This window comes from Vicugna pacos, chromosome 3, assembly GCF_048564905.1.
Source record: "Vicugna pacos chromosome 3, VicPac4, whole genome shotgun sequence".
Classification (NCBI taxonomy): domain Eukaryota; kingdom Metazoa; phylum Chordata; class Mammalia; order Artiodactyla; family Camelidae; genus Vicugna; species Vicugna pacos.
In genome coordinates, this window is record NC_132989.1 from 9,518,661 (window position 1) to 9,536,361 (window position 17,701).

General features: G+C 40.5%; 1 protein-coding gene across 9 annotated transcripts in view; it reads right to left on the reverse strand.

Annotated features, from left to right (window-relative positions):
- SGCD (sarcoglycan delta) overlaps window positions 1-17,701 on the reverse strand; it is a 1,022,496-nt gene that overhangs the window by 87,467 nt on the left and 917,328 nt on the right. The gene's annotated exons all lie outside the window — the stretch shown is intronic.

A 17,701-nucleotide genomic window follows, 5' to 3' on the forward strand; every position in this document is an offset into this window, starting at 1 on the left:
AATATGTGTGGTTCCTTGATGCTCTAAGAAAGGGTGGAATAACAACTTGCATCCATGTGTGAATTTCTAGAATCCTCTTGCACTGTTACAAAGTCTAGAAATCCTCCATTAAGCACTGTTATTCCAAGTCCAGATTTATCCTGGTTTACTGAGGAGTCTGGGAAAATGAACTGGTTTCTTAGCTTTTGTAGCAACTATAGAAATACTTGATCCTTTTGATATGAGTGACAGACTATTGCAAGTAAAATCAGAAAATGCTGCTTTGGTTGAACATTATATATGGTCATTAAAAGAATACCCTGCTGGTTAATATATTATTTTTCATTCTCAGCTAACATTTTTTGGCGACTACCACATTGCTAGATACCATCATATATATTTATTTCATTTATTCCCTGCAACAGCCCCATAAAATTGACAGTTGCAGTTGTCATAGAGACATTTCGTGTGGGGACATTTAAGATCTTTCTCTGACCATAGACACTTTTACTTTCCAAGACCCTAAAGCACATCATTTCAAATATATCAAAATGTACTCATGGCCCCATTAAATACAAAGTTTTGCTGTAAATTTCACAAGAAAATTCACTGTTTCATTATGTATATATTATTTGTTTTGCTCTTGTGATTGTTACCTGATTCTTTCTAACTGTGATGGTTAATTTTACGGGTCGGCTTGACTAGATCAAAGGATGCCCAGGTACTTGGCTAAACATGATTTCTGGGTGTGTCTGTGAGCGTGTTTCCAGATGAGCGAACTGGTTTGCCTTCCCCAATGTAGGTGGCCATCATCCTATCCCTTAAGGGCCTGAATAGGTCAGCAAAGTGGAGGACGGAGGACCTACGTATCCAGCCCTTCCTGCCTGACCCTATGAGCTGGGACAGTGATCTTCTGCTGTCAGTGGTCCTGGTTCTTAGGCCTTCAGACCTGGCCTGCAATTGACACCATTGACTCCCCTGGTTTGCAGGCATGTGGACTCAGACTGAATTATTCCATTGTCCTTACTAGGTCTCCATTTTACTGATAGCAGATTGTGGGACTTCTCAGCTACAGTTAATAAAGTCATACCACTAGTACTAACATGTTCATGAACCTCTTCTTTCCTCCTTTTATCAGGGTCCTCTGTGACTCTTAAAAAAAAGTAACAATTTTAAAACACTTGCTATGTAGTAGAAACTATTGAAAACTGTCTTCATTTGATCATCAGAAAAACCCTGCCAGGCAGGGACTATTAATGTATGTTATTATGCATGTGGAATGTAAGATTCAGAGAAGTCAAGAAATCTACCTATGGACAGAAGTGAAGAGGGGGCGCCAGGATTTGAACCCCAGCATTTCAGCGCTGGAGGAGATGTCCTCGGCCCCACTCTAGACTCTTAATTTGGCAGATTAAGTCTCTACTTACTCATCTTTTTATGAGATAACAAATACCTAGGTTTACACCCTTAAGAAATACCAGCTAAATCCTGATCACTCCTCTTCTAAAAACAAAAACTTCCCATGTACAATGAAATGGGACCTTAACACATTTCAAAATGACCATATCTTTCCAAGTCCTATCAGAGTACTGATTTTCACTCCATTTTTCACTTTTCTAAAAGCTGCAGAGTGGACCCTCGTCCATCAGGATGAACTCCCCCAACCCCTCCTCTATCCTCTTAGATAACAAATTATTCTCAATTTTATTATTTCTAAAAGGTTTCTATAAAAGCCATACCTACTGATTCCTTCTTTTGCACACAATATAATTTAGTGGCAATAAATGTTCATAAACAGCTTGAGTGAAAAATCCATAAAGCCATTTCAGCTTTATTTTAAGTTCCATTTAATGTCCCTCAAAAATGATTTCATCAATGTGTTTCCATTAGCTGGTTCTCTGCCCAATAACTTAATTCCAAACAATCAATCAGGAACTTATAAAGCATGTGACAGGATCTTTCTAAAGTGTTTTGAATCATCACAAAAATCAGCTCCCTGGCTCTATTTCCCCCACTCGTTCAGATGGGGGGTAAATTCCTCAAAAAAGAAAACAAAACAAAACAAAACAAAACAAAACCAAAACCTGCAAATGCAGTTTGTTGCCACAGTATCAAAAAAGCTAGCTTCTCCTCTCTGGAAACTACACTCAAGTTCAAAACTCATTTTATCCAAGCTTTTCCCATAGAATCTCCTGGATATCAAGAGACCTGAAATCCATCTCTGTGATGTTGGCCAAGTCAGGTAACCCTCTCCTTCACTGTAAAATGAGGGATGGGATGAGCGACATCAAAGCTAAACTGTTTTCTCCACAAATTTAAAATTTCAAAAGGCAAAAATCTAAACAGAAGACTGTCTATAGCCCCCTCGGTTCCCTACTGGAAAATGTAGCAAGCCTGGAATATCAAAGGAAAATGCTAAAGATGTTCTTAGTGTTTAAGGAAGAAGCAAATTTAAGCAAACAGACATTTGTCCAATTCAAACTGCAATTAACTGGTGGAAATAATCTTCAGAAAATAAACCTCATAAGAGAGAAAATGGTAGGGAGTAACATTTATTGTAGATGAGGCTAACTAAGAAAACCCAAAAACCCTGATCTGGGGAAATTCAATTTTTTTTTAATTGAAGTACAGTCAAAGGGAAATTCAATTTAAAACAAAAATAAACATTAAAGGGTCTAAAAACCTGCACATGTTAAAAATAGCCAGGAACTAAATACTGGAAGAAAAATTTAGATCTGCAAATTTTGATACAGGAAAATTGGACTAGAGAGAAATAATAGCCACAAAAGAAAAAACTGCTATGATAGAAGTTATAATCAGTAAAATCGGAGATGAAAAAATTTATGATGGATGAAATCTTTATTGCACACGGAAAAGAACTGATCTTACAGAAAATAATTTAAAGAAAAGCTTCTTAAAAAGACAGAAATGGTTTCAGTGTACTGTTTAGAAAACTGATGGAGGAATTAACCTAACATAATGGAGTTTGCCTGGTAAAGTCTCTCTTGATATATAATTATGCCAAAATCAGGACCCACCAGATAAACCCACTGTGCACCAGGGAAAAATAATACTGATATTGGCATAATTGTGATGAATGCTTTTGTATGAATGAACACAGACTAAAAATCATCTTTGGGTTTAAACCGCAGAACTAAACCGTTCAGTCGGTTTCCACGTGCAGAGTTAAAATATGTGATGACCACTGTTTGAAGTCAAAGCCGTCGAAGTTTTCCAGTTCCTGTGGCTTGGGTAGACCTATCCTGAATGACAGTTCTTAATAACAGCCATATTTTACTTGATAAGATAAGGATATATTTTCACTCCAATATTATACTATAAAATAGAGAAAAGGATGTCAATCTCATTTTAAAATGGTGATAAGAAAATGAGAGAAGGAATGATTTGATTTCCTGAAATACCAGAGAACTGGGAAACCAAAGACCTGATTTTTCAGTGCTGATTTTGTATAATAAGCTCATAGGTGACCTTTGGCACTTTACCAGTGGGTCTTATTTCCCCATTTGTTATACAAAGTAGGGGTAGGGATTCCAATAAAATCTAGCTTATTTAGTATTTGATATTTTAATTGCAATTGAAATTGCCTTTGCTTAATAAAGGTAGCTGCTCTGAGTCCAACTATGTGTTTCCTAGGACGGTACAGACAACATAACAAAGAAAATTTAAGTCTCTCGTACTGTTTACCAGCATTAAAAAAAAAAAACTATGAATAATGTAATAATTCCTTGAATAATGAACACTGTCTTCTGTGAAAGATAATTTTCTGGTTACTCCAAAGTTTTAGCTAAACACTCGCTCATATGTCTCCTATTGTTTAAAATCTTCTAAAATAGATGAGATAATGGTTTTTGCCTCTGTAAGTCCAGGCTAGTGAACACGGTTACACTTTTTTTTTAACATTTTTTTATTGATTTATAATCATTTTACAGAGTTGTGTCAAATTCCAGTGTTCAGCACAATTTTTCAGTCATTCATGGACATATACACACTCATTGTCACATTTTTTTCTCTGTGAGTTATCATAACATTTTGTGTCTATTTCCCTGTGCTATACAGTGTAATCTTGTTTATCTATTCTACAATTTTGAAATCCCAGTCTATCCCTTCCCACCCTCCGCCCCCCTCGTAACCACAAGTCTGTATTCTCTGTCTGTGAGTCTATTTCTATCCTGCATTTATGCTTTGTTTTTGTTTGTTTGTTTGTTTTTTAGATTCCACATATGAGCGATCTCATATGGTATTTTAAACATTCTTTCATGTCTGAGACCCATTTTCTTGAAAACCTATCTCCTCTACAGCACATTATCCATGGGAGGAATAAGAGACTGATTTATGGGAGAACTGATCACAGGAAATTCCTCAGAACTTTCCACAGAAACAGTGCTTTTGTGTTTTGTTACTAACATGAACTTCTGGCTTTCTCTTGACAGCATTATGCAGGAAGGAATTCTTTTCAAGGAATGGGTTGGATTATGTTTAATCCACCATTTAAAAGGAACTGAGTCATCAGTGAGCTTGCAGAGTTTGAAAAATTTCAGGATTAAGCACTTTAAAGTGCTTAATTTCTGAAAGTGATCCCAGACATGAGCAACAAACAGATGTGAGACAGAACCTTTGGGTGGGAAACGTCACTTGAAGTAACTTAATCCCACTGTGTCTCCCTGATTGCTGGTGACATTTAATAAACTTTTAACACAAAATATATGCAGTCATTACAAGTCCTTTCTAGGATTTGTGTGAAATATATATATATATTTAGAAATTAGGACAGATTCTCCTAACCTAAAATTGCAGACAACTAGCTCATTCAACAAATATTTATGGAGGGCCTACTCCATAAATGAGTGGTGGGGAAAACAGATTCAGACTTCCTCTTTATGGGATCAAAATATGTAAAATCTATAGCATTCCAGTGCTGTAATATTGTTGTCAATAAACATTTAACAGTTACCTACTAGGTGCATGGCATAGTGCTAAGGCAGTATTCAGGGTAAAGCTCTGCTCTCTGCCCTTGTGGAGTTTTATTACAGCCAGACAGAAAGACCTTAGGGAACAAATTTAAACTGATTTTTTAAATAAATATTATTATAAAGCATGCGTTCTCAATGAGGGTAATGTACCCCCTAAAGGTACAAAAACTGGTCTCGGAGGACAAAATGAATCCTAATCCACTCATGTGTAAAGCACAGAAATGCATACAGAACATAAATAGGTGTACAGTATCTGTGATACTAAAATTTCATTGGAGGGAAGTAATCAGGAAAAGAAAAAAAAAGACTGAAATGATTCCTGAGAAGGGTGATACTGGAAAAAAGACGGAGGAACACTTGTAAATGCTATGAGGCAAGACAGGGAGCTGATGGAGCACTGAGTAGGGGGCCTGCCATGTCATGGGAGGATCTTCGAAGGCTTCCTGGGTAAATGAAGAAGGGAGAGGAATTAGGCAAAGAGACAGTCTAGATGGAGGGGTGTGGACAGAGCACATCAGGAAGGAGGACACGTGTGAAGGCCCCGAGACGACAGGTGGCATGCTGCTTTTAAGGAATAGTAAGGAGATTCGTGGAGCTGGAGCAGGAAGAGCAAGACCGTCGTAAGATGAGACTGGTGAGGTCGTGAGTGACAAGTTCATGCTGGAATAGGGAGGTCATCTTAAAATTTGAGAGAACTTTTTTTTTTTAATTGAAGCACAGTCAGTTACAACGTGTCAATTTCCAGTGTACAGCACAATGTCCCAGTCATTCATATACATACATATATTCATTTTCATATTCTTTCTCATTAAAGGTTATTAAAGTTATTGAATATAGTTCCCTATGCTACACACAAAAAGAACTTTTTTAAGTTTGGTATTTGCTATTCTATCTAAGATATTGTGAGATGGAAGGAATCTGGACCCTTTGTAATACTGTTGATCTGTTGGCTCTGGATGACCTACATCCAGAATTATTTATTATTACATAATAAAAATAACTCCTTGATTTGTTTGAGCCCATGTTTGTTGGGTGTCTGTTATTTCCAACCAAACATAATTCCAGTAGTTACAGGACCTGACTCCAGGCAAACCTTATTTTATTGGGTTTTGTTTTATTGAGCTTCACAGATTATATATATATATATATATTTTTTTTTTTTATAAATTAAAGGTTTGGTGCAACCCTGTGTCAAGCAAGTCTACGGATGCCATCTGTCCAACAGCATATGCTCACTTTGTGTCTCTGTGTCACACTTTGGTCATTCTCACAATATTTCAAACTTTTTCATTATTATTATATCTGTTATGGTGATCCGTGTTCACCAATCTTTGATATTACTATTACAATTGTTTAGGGGCTCCATGAACCATGCCAATATAAAGTGGCAGACGTAATCAATGTTGTGTGAGTTCTGACTGCTCCACCAACCGGCCGTTCCCCTGTCTTTCTCTCTCTCCTTGGACATCCCCATTTCCTGAGACACAGCAATACTGAAATTACGTCAGTTAATAACCCTACGACAATCTCGAAGTCTTCAAGGGAAAGAGAGAGCAGCACACCTCTCATTTTAAATCAAAAGCTAGAAAGGATTAAGTTTAGTAAGGAAGGCACATCAAAAGCCAAGACAGGCTGAAAGCTGGGCCTCTTGTGCTGAACAGGCAGGTTGTGCAAGCAGAGGAAGACTTCTTGAAGGAAATTAAAACTGTTCCTCTAGCGAACACACAAATGATAAGGAAGCTAAACAGCCTTACTGAGAAAGTCGTAGTGGTCCAGAGGGAAGACCAAACCAGCCACAACATTCCCTTAAACCAAAGCCTCGTTCAGAGCACGGCCCTAATGCTCTTCATGTCTATGAAGACTGAAAGAGGTGAGGAAGCTGCAGAGGAAAAGTTTGAAGCTAGCAGACTGGTTCATGAGGTTTAAGGAAAGAAGCTGTCTCTGTAACAAAAGAGTATGAGGTGAGGCAGCAGGTGATGAGGTCAGAGCTGCGGCAAGTTACCCAGAAGATCTAGCTGAGATCATTAATGAAGGTGGCTACAGCACACAACAGATTTTCAGTGCAGATGAAACAGCCTTATATCGGAAGATGCCATCTAGGACTTTCACAGCTAGAGAGGAGAAGTCAGCGCCTGACTTCAAAGCTTAAAGGACAGGCTGACTCTCTTAGGGGCTAATGCAGCTGGTGACCTGGAGTTGAGGCCAGGGCTCATTTCTCAGTCTGAAAATTTCAGAGTCCTTAAGAATTATGCTCAATCTTTTCTCCCTATACTCTATAAATGGAACAACAAAGCCGGATGACAGTGTGTCTGTCTACAACATGGTTTACTGATTATTTTAAGTCCACTGTTCAGACCTACTGCTCAGAGAAAAAGATTCCTTTCAAAGTATTCCTGCTCATTGACAATGCACCTGGTCACCCAATAGCTTGGACGGAGATGTACAGTAAGATTTATGTTGTTTTCATACCCGCTCATACAACGTCCATTCTGTGCCCCGATGGAACAGGGAGGAATTTCAACTTTCAAGTCTTATCACTTAAGAAATACATCTCATAAGGCAATAGCTGCCACAGACAGTGATTCCGCTGATGGATCTGGGCAAAGTAAACTGAAAACCTCTGGAAAAAGTTCACTATTCTAGACTTCATTGAGAACATTCACGATTCATGGGAAGAGGTCAAATTATCTGTATTAACAGGAATTTGGTGGAGGTTGATTCTAACTCTCGTGGATGATTGTCGGGGGTCCAAGACTTCAGTGGAGGAAGTCACTGCAGATGTGGTGGAAACAGCAAGAGAACCAGAATGAGAAGTGGAGCTGGAAGACGTGACTGAATGGCTCCCGTCTCATGACGCAATGTTAATGGACGAGGAGTTGCTTCTTATGGATAAGCCAAGAAAGGGGTTTCTTGAGATGGGAACTTCACCTGGTGAAGAGGCTGTTAAGATCGTTGAAATGACATCATAGGATTTAGTCTACTACACAAACTTAGTTGACAAAGCAGCAGGAGGGTATGACAGGACAGACTCCATTTCTGAAAAAGGTCTGCTGTGGGTAAGGAACTATCAAACAGCACTGCATGCTACAGAGAAACCGTTCATGAAAGGAAAAGCCCATCCATGTGGCAAACTTCATTGTTGTCTTATTTTAAGAAACTGCCATAGCCACCCCAACCTTCAGCAGTCACCACTGACATCGAGGCAAGACTCTTAACCAGCAAAAAGATTACAGCTCACTGAAGGCTCAGATCATGGCTAGCCTTTTTTAGCAACTGAGTATTTTTTAATTAAGGTATGTACATTGTTTTTAAAACATAATGCTCTTGCATATTTAATAGACTTTAGTACAGTGTAAACATAATTTTTATATGCAATGGAAAACAAAAAAAATTCATGGTACTTGCCTCACTGGGAGATTCACTTTATTGTGATGGTCTGGAACTGAACCCATAATATCTCCAAGGTATGGCTGTATCCTCTAGAGAATGCATTATAGGCAGTCAAGAGCAAATGCATGGAAATCAGATGACTATTTTCATAGGCCAGGTGAGAAATGATGATGGCCTAAAGAACTTAGAGTTAAAAAAAAAAAAAGGGTGGGGGAGGGTGACTGTGAGAGCTATTAAGGAGGCAGAATTGAAAGAATTTAGTGATAGGAGGGGTGAGGGAGTAAGACATGTCCAGGTTTTGGTAGGGGACCACAAGTTCAATTTCAGCTCTGTTGAATTTCAGGTACCTGTGGAGTTTCCAGATTAAGATGTATTATGTAGGGGACTGGGTATACAGGTATACAGCTCAGGGTAGAGTTCTTAACCACTGGTATATAAGCTTAGACGCACTGGATGCAAATGATCACGGAAACCAGGAGAATAGGTGAAATTATCCAATAAATGGTCACAGTGATGTAAAAAGACAACCAAGGTCAGACTTTGAAGGGATTCTGACCCTGAAAGTTTGGGTATGGGACAATAAGCCATCAAAGGTAAGCTGAAATGAAATGCCTAGAGAGGCAGAAAGAGACCAGGAATGGGGTAACATAGTCAAGAATAAAAAGCATTTCAAGAAGGTGGGAAGAGTTACCTATGTGCTTAATTGGTACTCAGAGGTAAGAAGAGGAATTAAAATGTCCATGGAACTTGGCAACATGGAGGTCATTTACATCATAGGAGGCAAGAGCTACCACAGGAGAAGTATAGCGAGACAGTTGAGTACTGGATGCTGAATATTAGACTAGACTGAAGACCCAGTAATGGTTAGTAACCAAACTTTCACAGGGGCAGCAGTCTGCTCTGTGACCCGGGCTGGGTCGAGAAGCACGTGCTCCGCTGCCTCGATGCCGGCACGCAGCAGCGGCGTACGCGGGTTCATCTAGGTTGGGGATTTTAACTGACACACACAGTGAAAGTAGACTGCAACAAGTTCAGGGTTGCACAGGAAGACTGTGAAGAGGAATACGCCACTGGGCAAGTTATTTAGCTTCTTCTAGACTCAGTTTTCAACTTTGTGGAACAAGGATAATAATAGTGCTTCTCTCATCAAGCTATTGTGAGGATTAGAGAATATACACACACACAAACACACACAAATTATATACATGTAGTGCTATGTGTACCTCGTTCATCAAAGTGCTCAATAAATGACATTATCATTTACTAATGATGTTGATGACAACAACAGAAGGCTGGAATAACCAAAAATACCACTAAATGATGTGAAGGTTAACGACAGAGAAAAATAAGATGCGTTTCCTTTTAAATATTCTAACAATTTAACTGAACCAGCCATACCATCAAGGTGCACATTTTAAATAATTGTGTGGAATGTGCAACCACAGAGCAATTTCAGATTCATGTATAAAAATATTCTGGCAAGATATGAAGAGACAAGCAGTTTAATTAAACAAACTCTACTCTAGAAACCAACAGACCAGAAATCATGCTTGGTGTATCATTAAGCCAAAATTGGAAAAAATAAAAGGAACCATCCAAGCAGCAAGCAACCTCATTTCAGTTTCTTATGACTACATTATTTTTGAAAGTAAATAAAACCACACACTAAAACAAATAATTTCAACTCACTGGTGTTGGATAACAATGGTGGAACATCAGAATATGGCAATCTCTTAAATTAGGACAGTTTATGAACAAGAGAGCACCTGCAGCAACAAGCTGAGAAGCCTTCCTGACATGAAAAGCAGAGTTGGGCATCAGAGAGACTCCCTGGCTCTCAAAAAATGATCCACTCTGTGTCCCATGAATGGGACGACTGTGGCACTCCACTCTTAGTCCTGGGACCGGAGGCCAGAATCAGACCAAAGGTGCAGGGAGAGAGGGAGGGAATGCTCATGCAACTGTGCGACCAAGTCAAGGAAAGCCTGCCCTTCTGCGTGAGAGGGAGGGTAAGGTGGGGGCCCCGAATACACAGCCTCCTCCTCCGTCCAGATCTCAGCTCTCAAGTGCCTCTCACAGCATGAGAGTAATCAAGACTCAGAGTGTCACCAGATGCAGGTGAGACCTAAGAAAACAACACGAATAGGATTTTAAGGGTTTCCCGGTCATTGAAAAAGAAGGAGAACATTTTGTTCCTGTGGTCAGGTGGGTTGGGGGTGATGCTGTCCTATGGAGAAGGAAATTGAAACACTAATTGAGGACCGTGAAGAAACACTGCCTAAAAAAATAATTGGAGAAACTTAAAAAGTCATTTTCGGAAGATGAGGAGGATGAGGACTTGAAAAGCGAAACCAGCAAGCTGAAATTGTAATTAAAGTGCTGGCCGTCTCAAAGCATTAACACACCTGAATGATTAAATTTCAGAATTATCATGAAAGCAAGCCTCCATATGGACACACTTCACAGGTGACTTAAACAGTACTTCGGATGAAGTGATTTTTACCTTATCCGCTGACTTTATCCCTAGTATGGCCAGCATGTTATTTTATCAACACTCATTTCTCCCCTGCCAACAAAATAACCAGTATTATCCATGGAAGCCAAATGCCCAGCTAAATCACCACTTGCCCAGACTCCCTTGAAGCTAGTGGTGACCATATGACATGATTCTGTCTAATGAAATACAGGTTGAAATCTACTGGGGTGGCATTAGGGAAGCTTTTACCCTCCTAATAGGAGGGTACAGATGTGGAAGGTTCCCTTCTTTCTACCTGAATATCAACATAATGTCTGGAGCTGTAAGAGCCAGCTTCCCAGCATGAGACGAAGACCAAGAGGATTTCAGGTACGTTGGCCCAGAACGCTCAGCCACCAGCAGCTGTCTCCCACTGGACTCCTCCTCACGGGACAAGTCCCTTCCTGTTATGTGTCTGAACCACCTTATGAGAATTCTGTCACTCCCCCTGCCTAAGGTGCAATACCGTTCCACCCAAGACGAAGGAGAGAAAAGCAAACTGACCCTTTAAGGGGCTCAGATTCTTCACCTAGAACGTTTCTGCTCTCAACCAAAGGACCGAAAGTTGAAAACCACATTTACTGGGCCTTCTTACTAGACTGAAGTAGCTTTTCATTGAATGGGGGGCGGGGCTGTGTTTCCCTACTCCTGGGCCTTTTGTCATGAGCTTCTCAGCCAGAAAGCACCTTTCTTTCCTTTCAGTGCATCTAATCCTTGAAGGCCCAGCTCCAACACCATCTCCATAATGAAGCCTTCCCGGGTCTGCTCTCAGTTGTCCCTAACTGCTCCTTCTTTTGTGTGTGTGTAACACCAACTGGTAACGGGGATGAGCGCTCATCTCAGTCTATCTTGTGAGATGGTTTACTGAGTGTGTTTTGCCTTCATTATCACATAAGCTACTTCAAGTCAAGAACCATGCCATGGGGGTATTTGAGCTTTCCTAGACAAGTAGCTACGAACAAACCTCCATGTTCTGAATTTAGTTTCACTTAAGCAGGAAAAGTTGCAGAACGAGAAAGAAGCTTCTGGAGGGAAGAGGTATGACTGGCCAGTATCAGCTACGCCTTACTTCATTTTGTCCAGGAGAGGAAATGGTTACGTGGTCTCAGTGGGACAGCCTCCGATCAGCTTTTCTTTCAACAGCTCTCTCATAACCTCTCTAACTGACTGCATTCAGTGCACCTTCCCAGAGCCCTGCTGTGGCAGGTTTCTTGTCTGGTTTATGACCTTTACTGAGCTCCCTACAACAGGAAGCCCAAATTTTTAACACAGTGTGATGAGAAGGAGCCCATTTCTTTGGCTCTGTCCGTGGCTCGGCCATTGTTTTAAATATTGATCTATGTTTGCTACCCCTACTTCTGTTTCCCTTCCATTTCAAGCAGATAGCCAGGGCCTCTGCATATGTTTGATGTTTGTCTGTTTCCACAAAGTAAAATGTACTCCTTGTGGTATATAGTTGTATGAGTTTTGACAAAGAGAGTCGTGTATCGACCACTTTAAGCAAACACAGCACAATCTCCTCACTGAAAATCCCCTGGGGCTCCCCTGTGGCAGTCAGTCTCTCTGTCTCAAGCCCTAACTCCTGGCTCCCATTGTTCCTGGGTCCTGTGGTGTTACCTTTTCTAGAAAGTCTTCTAAGTGGAATCATTCAGTAGAGAGTTTTGGGATTGGCTTTAACTTAGCGAAACACATTTGAGTCTCGTGATGGAAGGTGTTCAGTGGATCAGAAGCAGAGCTCCCTTAAACCAGCAGCTATTCCTGAGCTTTGTAAAGACCTAAACTTAGTGAAGAGTGGCTGTCCTCCAGGTGACAGGGAAAGAGAGGAGTGCCTTGGAAGGAAGCCAAGCGGGGAGGCAGATTTTGCCCCTGATTTAGAAGAATTGAGAGATCTAAGGTCCTGTGAAGACCACCCTACGGAGGTGACAAGCTCTCAGAAGGGACAGCTGTGTCATGCCCCTGGAAGGCAGGACCCCTGGCACAGGAGCCCAGAGCCCTAGCAAAGATTCCTGGACTTCCTCTATGGCATGAAATTTGAGAGTCGATGCTGTTTCAAAGACCACACAGGCCAAGAAAATGAAAACATGAGAGGTGGTCTTAAACGATCAAGGATTAGTAGGCTTGCCTATGTTTTCTTGACACCATATATGCTTCCTCGATTTCCGAACAACCCAGTAATGATGGAGGTGGAATTTCCTGTCAGACTACAGTGGGAGTTCAGAGTCCTATTTAGAGAATAAAAGTCATATCAAGATCTGACAACTTTTAAGTGCTTACTATTTGACAGGCATCTTCCCAAGCACTTCCCTTTAACACATTTAATTCTCACTGCACTCCTATGAGGTACATGCTGCCATCTCCCTATTTTTAGATGACAAAACAGGAACTCAGAAGGGTTTGTAATGGGAAGAACAAATCTGACTCCATACTAGATCTATTCCTTTAGCTCTAACCCTGTGCTCTGTCTCCTGTGCTTAGTCATGTTGGTTCTGCAACTTCTGTAAAAGAATGTTGCCTAGAGCCTGAAATAGACAGGAGAGCCCCTTCTCAAGGCTCTCATCTTTGAGAATATACCACTTTTTCGTTCATATAGAGATCAAATGTTGCAGGACAAAGAATAAGGAGGAGGTTTACAGGACCATCATGACCTGACCTAACTAAACTTATCAAAACCAAGAAGTGTGTAACAACCAACCACCCCCTTCCTTTTTTTTTTTTAGCATAAAAGGAGCCTGAATTCTGACTTGGGGAAGATGGTTCTCCAGGACGTTAGTCGCCCATCTTTTTGGTCTGTTGGCTTTCCGAATAAAGTCGTTATTCCTTGTCCAAACACCTCATCTGCAGATTTACTGGCCTGCTGCACAGTGAGCAGAATGAGTCTGGACTCGGTAACAGGTTCACTGAGGTGGGTGTGGGAACCAGAAACTGAACTCAGACAAATCTAGCTCCAAAGCCCATGTTCTAAACTCAGGGCTGGACCTGTTGTTCCTTCCATCATGAGTTTGGGAATTAAGAGTCAGACTCCAAAAATCTCTTCCTCCAGGAACAGAGCAGAGTACTCATGTTTTGTTGGGCACGTCCTACTCACAGCCACTTCTCTGCTGAAGGGTCATCTAGATGGTCCTGTTGGAAATGCTACCTGTCCACACCTGGCCAGTCAGACTCTAGCTTGAAAACTGAAACTAAGCAACACAGAGGACAGCGTCGGGAAGTGACAGATACAAGACCAGGAAAACTAACACTTACTGAGAACCGAGAATCATGCTAAGTGCATTTACAGCTGTATTTCCTTTCATCTTCATGGCAACCTTATGAATTGAGAAATGCAGACTTAGACTGGTTAAGTAATAACTCACCCACTATTATAAAGCTAGTTAGTAGTTGAGCTGGGATAAGAACTCAGATAAACTAGTTCCCCAGCTCACAAACCCTGACTTGTACTGAATTACCTTGAAACTTGAATTAGAGGATATAGCTATGGGAAAAAAAGGCAGTAAAAAAAAAGTTAAAGTTTAATTTTCAGCTGTGTCCATCATTGCAAATCTTTGAGATTTTTGCAAGAAACAAAGTCTGAAGAAAGAACTTCAAAAGAAGATGTCACATCTGTCTATGAGGCAAGGGACCAGTGGAAGAGTGACCATGTCTCTGTTGAACATTCCTTCACTCTATTTTTGATATTGGAACAATCATTTGCTTTGAGGAAACTAACTAGGGCTGAAAAATCACATGTCCCTGCCCACCACCCACAAATACACAGAAGGGAACATGATCCAGGCTGGCCAATCAGGTTATCTGATTCCCCAAAAAGAGTGCTCCATCCAAGAGCATGTGACCCAAGCAAGGCCAATCAGCTCTTTGCAAGGGTTGCTATGGCTGCCTGGACAACAGAGTTCCTCCTTTTTTCTGAGATGATTCGGCTAAGAAGCTACCTAAAGGAAACCAATGAGGAGGGGTGGGGGGAACATATTAAAAGCACTGAAAAATGTCTTACCTGAAAATGTCAAGTATTTAGTGAGAGCACATTCCCATTTTTCTTTTCTTTTCTTTTTTTAATTTTTATTTTAAGCCTGATTGATTTTGTCTTCTGTCCCTTATCCTAAATAATGCATTATTTTCCTCGTGGGGCAGAGGAGTCTATGTCATGACTATCTGTCCCTCACACACCACATCACTAAAGAAGGGAGACTGTTCTCTGGAGCCTGCAAACAAGGCTATCTTTGGAGAGAGACGGTTATTCCTCTACCACTCTACCCCCAATGCCCGCTCAATATGACACGGAAATCCACAGGGCAACAAAGCCAGCCAATTCTCACTACCAGACGAGAGCTGTGAAAGTGAGCAGGCTGGGAAGTGTTCTTTTGGTGTGACTTGGTGTAAGCCACCTTTGAGGCCATTTAGCATCTCTGTCTGTTTGACAAGCCAGGGGCAAACACTTTCTGGTTTTTTTTTTTTGCTTTTTCCTCTACTCCTATAAACAGTGGCAACGTAACATAAAAAGAAAAAAACCCCGTCTATGAGGTCTGAATTAGTCAGCACCAAAGAGTATGGTCTTGGATGTTGAATTGCTTTTCTTTTCAAGAAGGAAGGGGAAAAAAGCATGTGTCCATGCCCACATCTGCAGAGCTGTATAGCTCGATTAGGGTATTTGCTAAGAGTACTGTGGGCTGCTCTGTCAATCCAACTGACAGGTAATCAATACTAATCTGATGCCAGTTGATTCTTCCTTTTCCTTAAACAGGATTAAGGTATACTATCTATGAACATATTTTATCCCAGGCTGTAAATCCCCATGCTTTAACATAAGTACATTAGTATCTCTCTTTTAACGGAATGCATGTGTAAACAAGGAAATAGAGATGAATTACCAAGTTGTCCTGAAAAATGCCTTTCTGATGCACTACGAAAATGTTTTTGCTTTCGAGGCAATAATAAATAGATCAGGCATTTCCCATCATTTTATATTGTGATCTATATCTCAGTCTCTGGGAGAACCTATTAACACCCAGAGTGTCTTTTTTTTTTTTTAAGTGAAGTATAGTCAGTTTACACTGTTGTGTCAGTTTCTGGCGTACAGCACAATAGTTCAGTCATACATATATTTGTTTTCATATTCTTTGCCATTATAGGTTACTGTAAGATATTGAATATAGTTTCTTGGGCTATACAGTATGAACCTGTTGTTTATCTATATAGTAGTTGGTATCTGTAAATCTCAGTCTCCCATTTTATCCCTTCCCACCCACTTCCCCACCTGGTAACCATAAGTCTGTATTCCATGTCTGAGAGTCTGTTTCCATTTTGTAAATGAGTTCATTTGCCCTTTTTTTTTAGATTCCACATAAATGATATCATATGGTATTTTTCTTTCTCCTTTTGGCTTACTTCATTTAGTATGATAATCTCCAGTTCCATCCATGTTGCTGCAAATGGCATTGTTTTATTCTTTCTTATGGCTGAGTAGTATTCCATTGTATGAATGTACCACAACTTCTTTATCCAGTTATCTGTTGATGGACATTTAGGTTGTTTCCATGTCTTGGCTTAGAGTGTCTTATGGACAAAGTGCTCTTTCTGGGCTGGTGCAGGTGGATTTTTCTTTTCTTTTTCCCTGTTTGCTTGTTTATACCTTCATTTCTTCCTTTAGCCAGGATTTACTTAGTGCCTCCTATGGGTTAGGCAATGTCACAGGTCCCAGAGATTGGAATGAGGAGCCGTAGTAATGTCTACTGGTCCCACAATGTGCCCTAGTATTTTCCAATATGCCCACAGCCAGTTGGGCTAGTTCACACCAAACATCAAGCTTTCTTATCCTGCACCATCTCAGCCTGTTCACATGCACAAGAGCTGGTCTGAAACAACAATGACTTAATCCCTGGATATCATTTCCTGGGGATTTTCACATACTTGTAAATTCTTATAAACACCCATATGAAAGGATCAGGGGAGATGAACTTAAGTGGCTCCTTTAAGGTCAAGCATCTAATATATGACAAATACTTGATGAGCTATGATAAAATCTACCTCCCAGGTTGTTGTAAGTCTTCAGAGAGTTAACACAGGTTAACTCAGAACAGTGCCTGGCATGCAGTAAGAGTACAATAAATGTTAACTGTGATGCTGATGTTCCTGTTTAGAAACAGACATAAGCCACGGCTACTGTCAATCTGCCTGTCCATCTCTGGGTTGGTCCATCCACCAGTCCATCCACCCGTCATTTACTGTGTATCAGGCACGATGAAAATGCTGAGATTCAGTGCTGAACAAGTCGATCCTTTCATACCTCTAATGGTCTACAGACCGATTTTTCAGTCTTTGGAATCAGATTTCACCCATGACAATGGCAGAGTTGAGTAGTTGTGACAGAGACCCAGTGGTCGACAAATGAAAAATATTTACTGTCAGGCTCTTTACAGAAAAAAAAAAAGGGGGGTCCTGCCTGGATTACTCTACCTTTTCATCCTCTTAGCTGTTCTACTTGGTCATCCCTTGGAATCTAAGAAATGAAAGGTGATGATTTGCTTATACGGGCCAATCAGCTTGTCTATATTTGAAACTTTGCCCTAAATGCAGAAATGTACTTTATGGTTTTGGTCTTACTGATTTTCCCAGAGGACTTCTGTGAATTGCCCTCTATGGGTGGCTGGATAACCTTGTGAATGTATTCTTTCAAAGCACGAACTCACTCTTCCGTGGTCCTGCTGCTTTCTTCCAAAATATTGTCTCTTTATTATGCCTCGAATATTTTCAGCAATCCTTGGACCCCTTATGATCTCATGCTTGGCCCAATTTTCCCCATTATGTGACTCACTGGGAAAAGAATATCATTCTT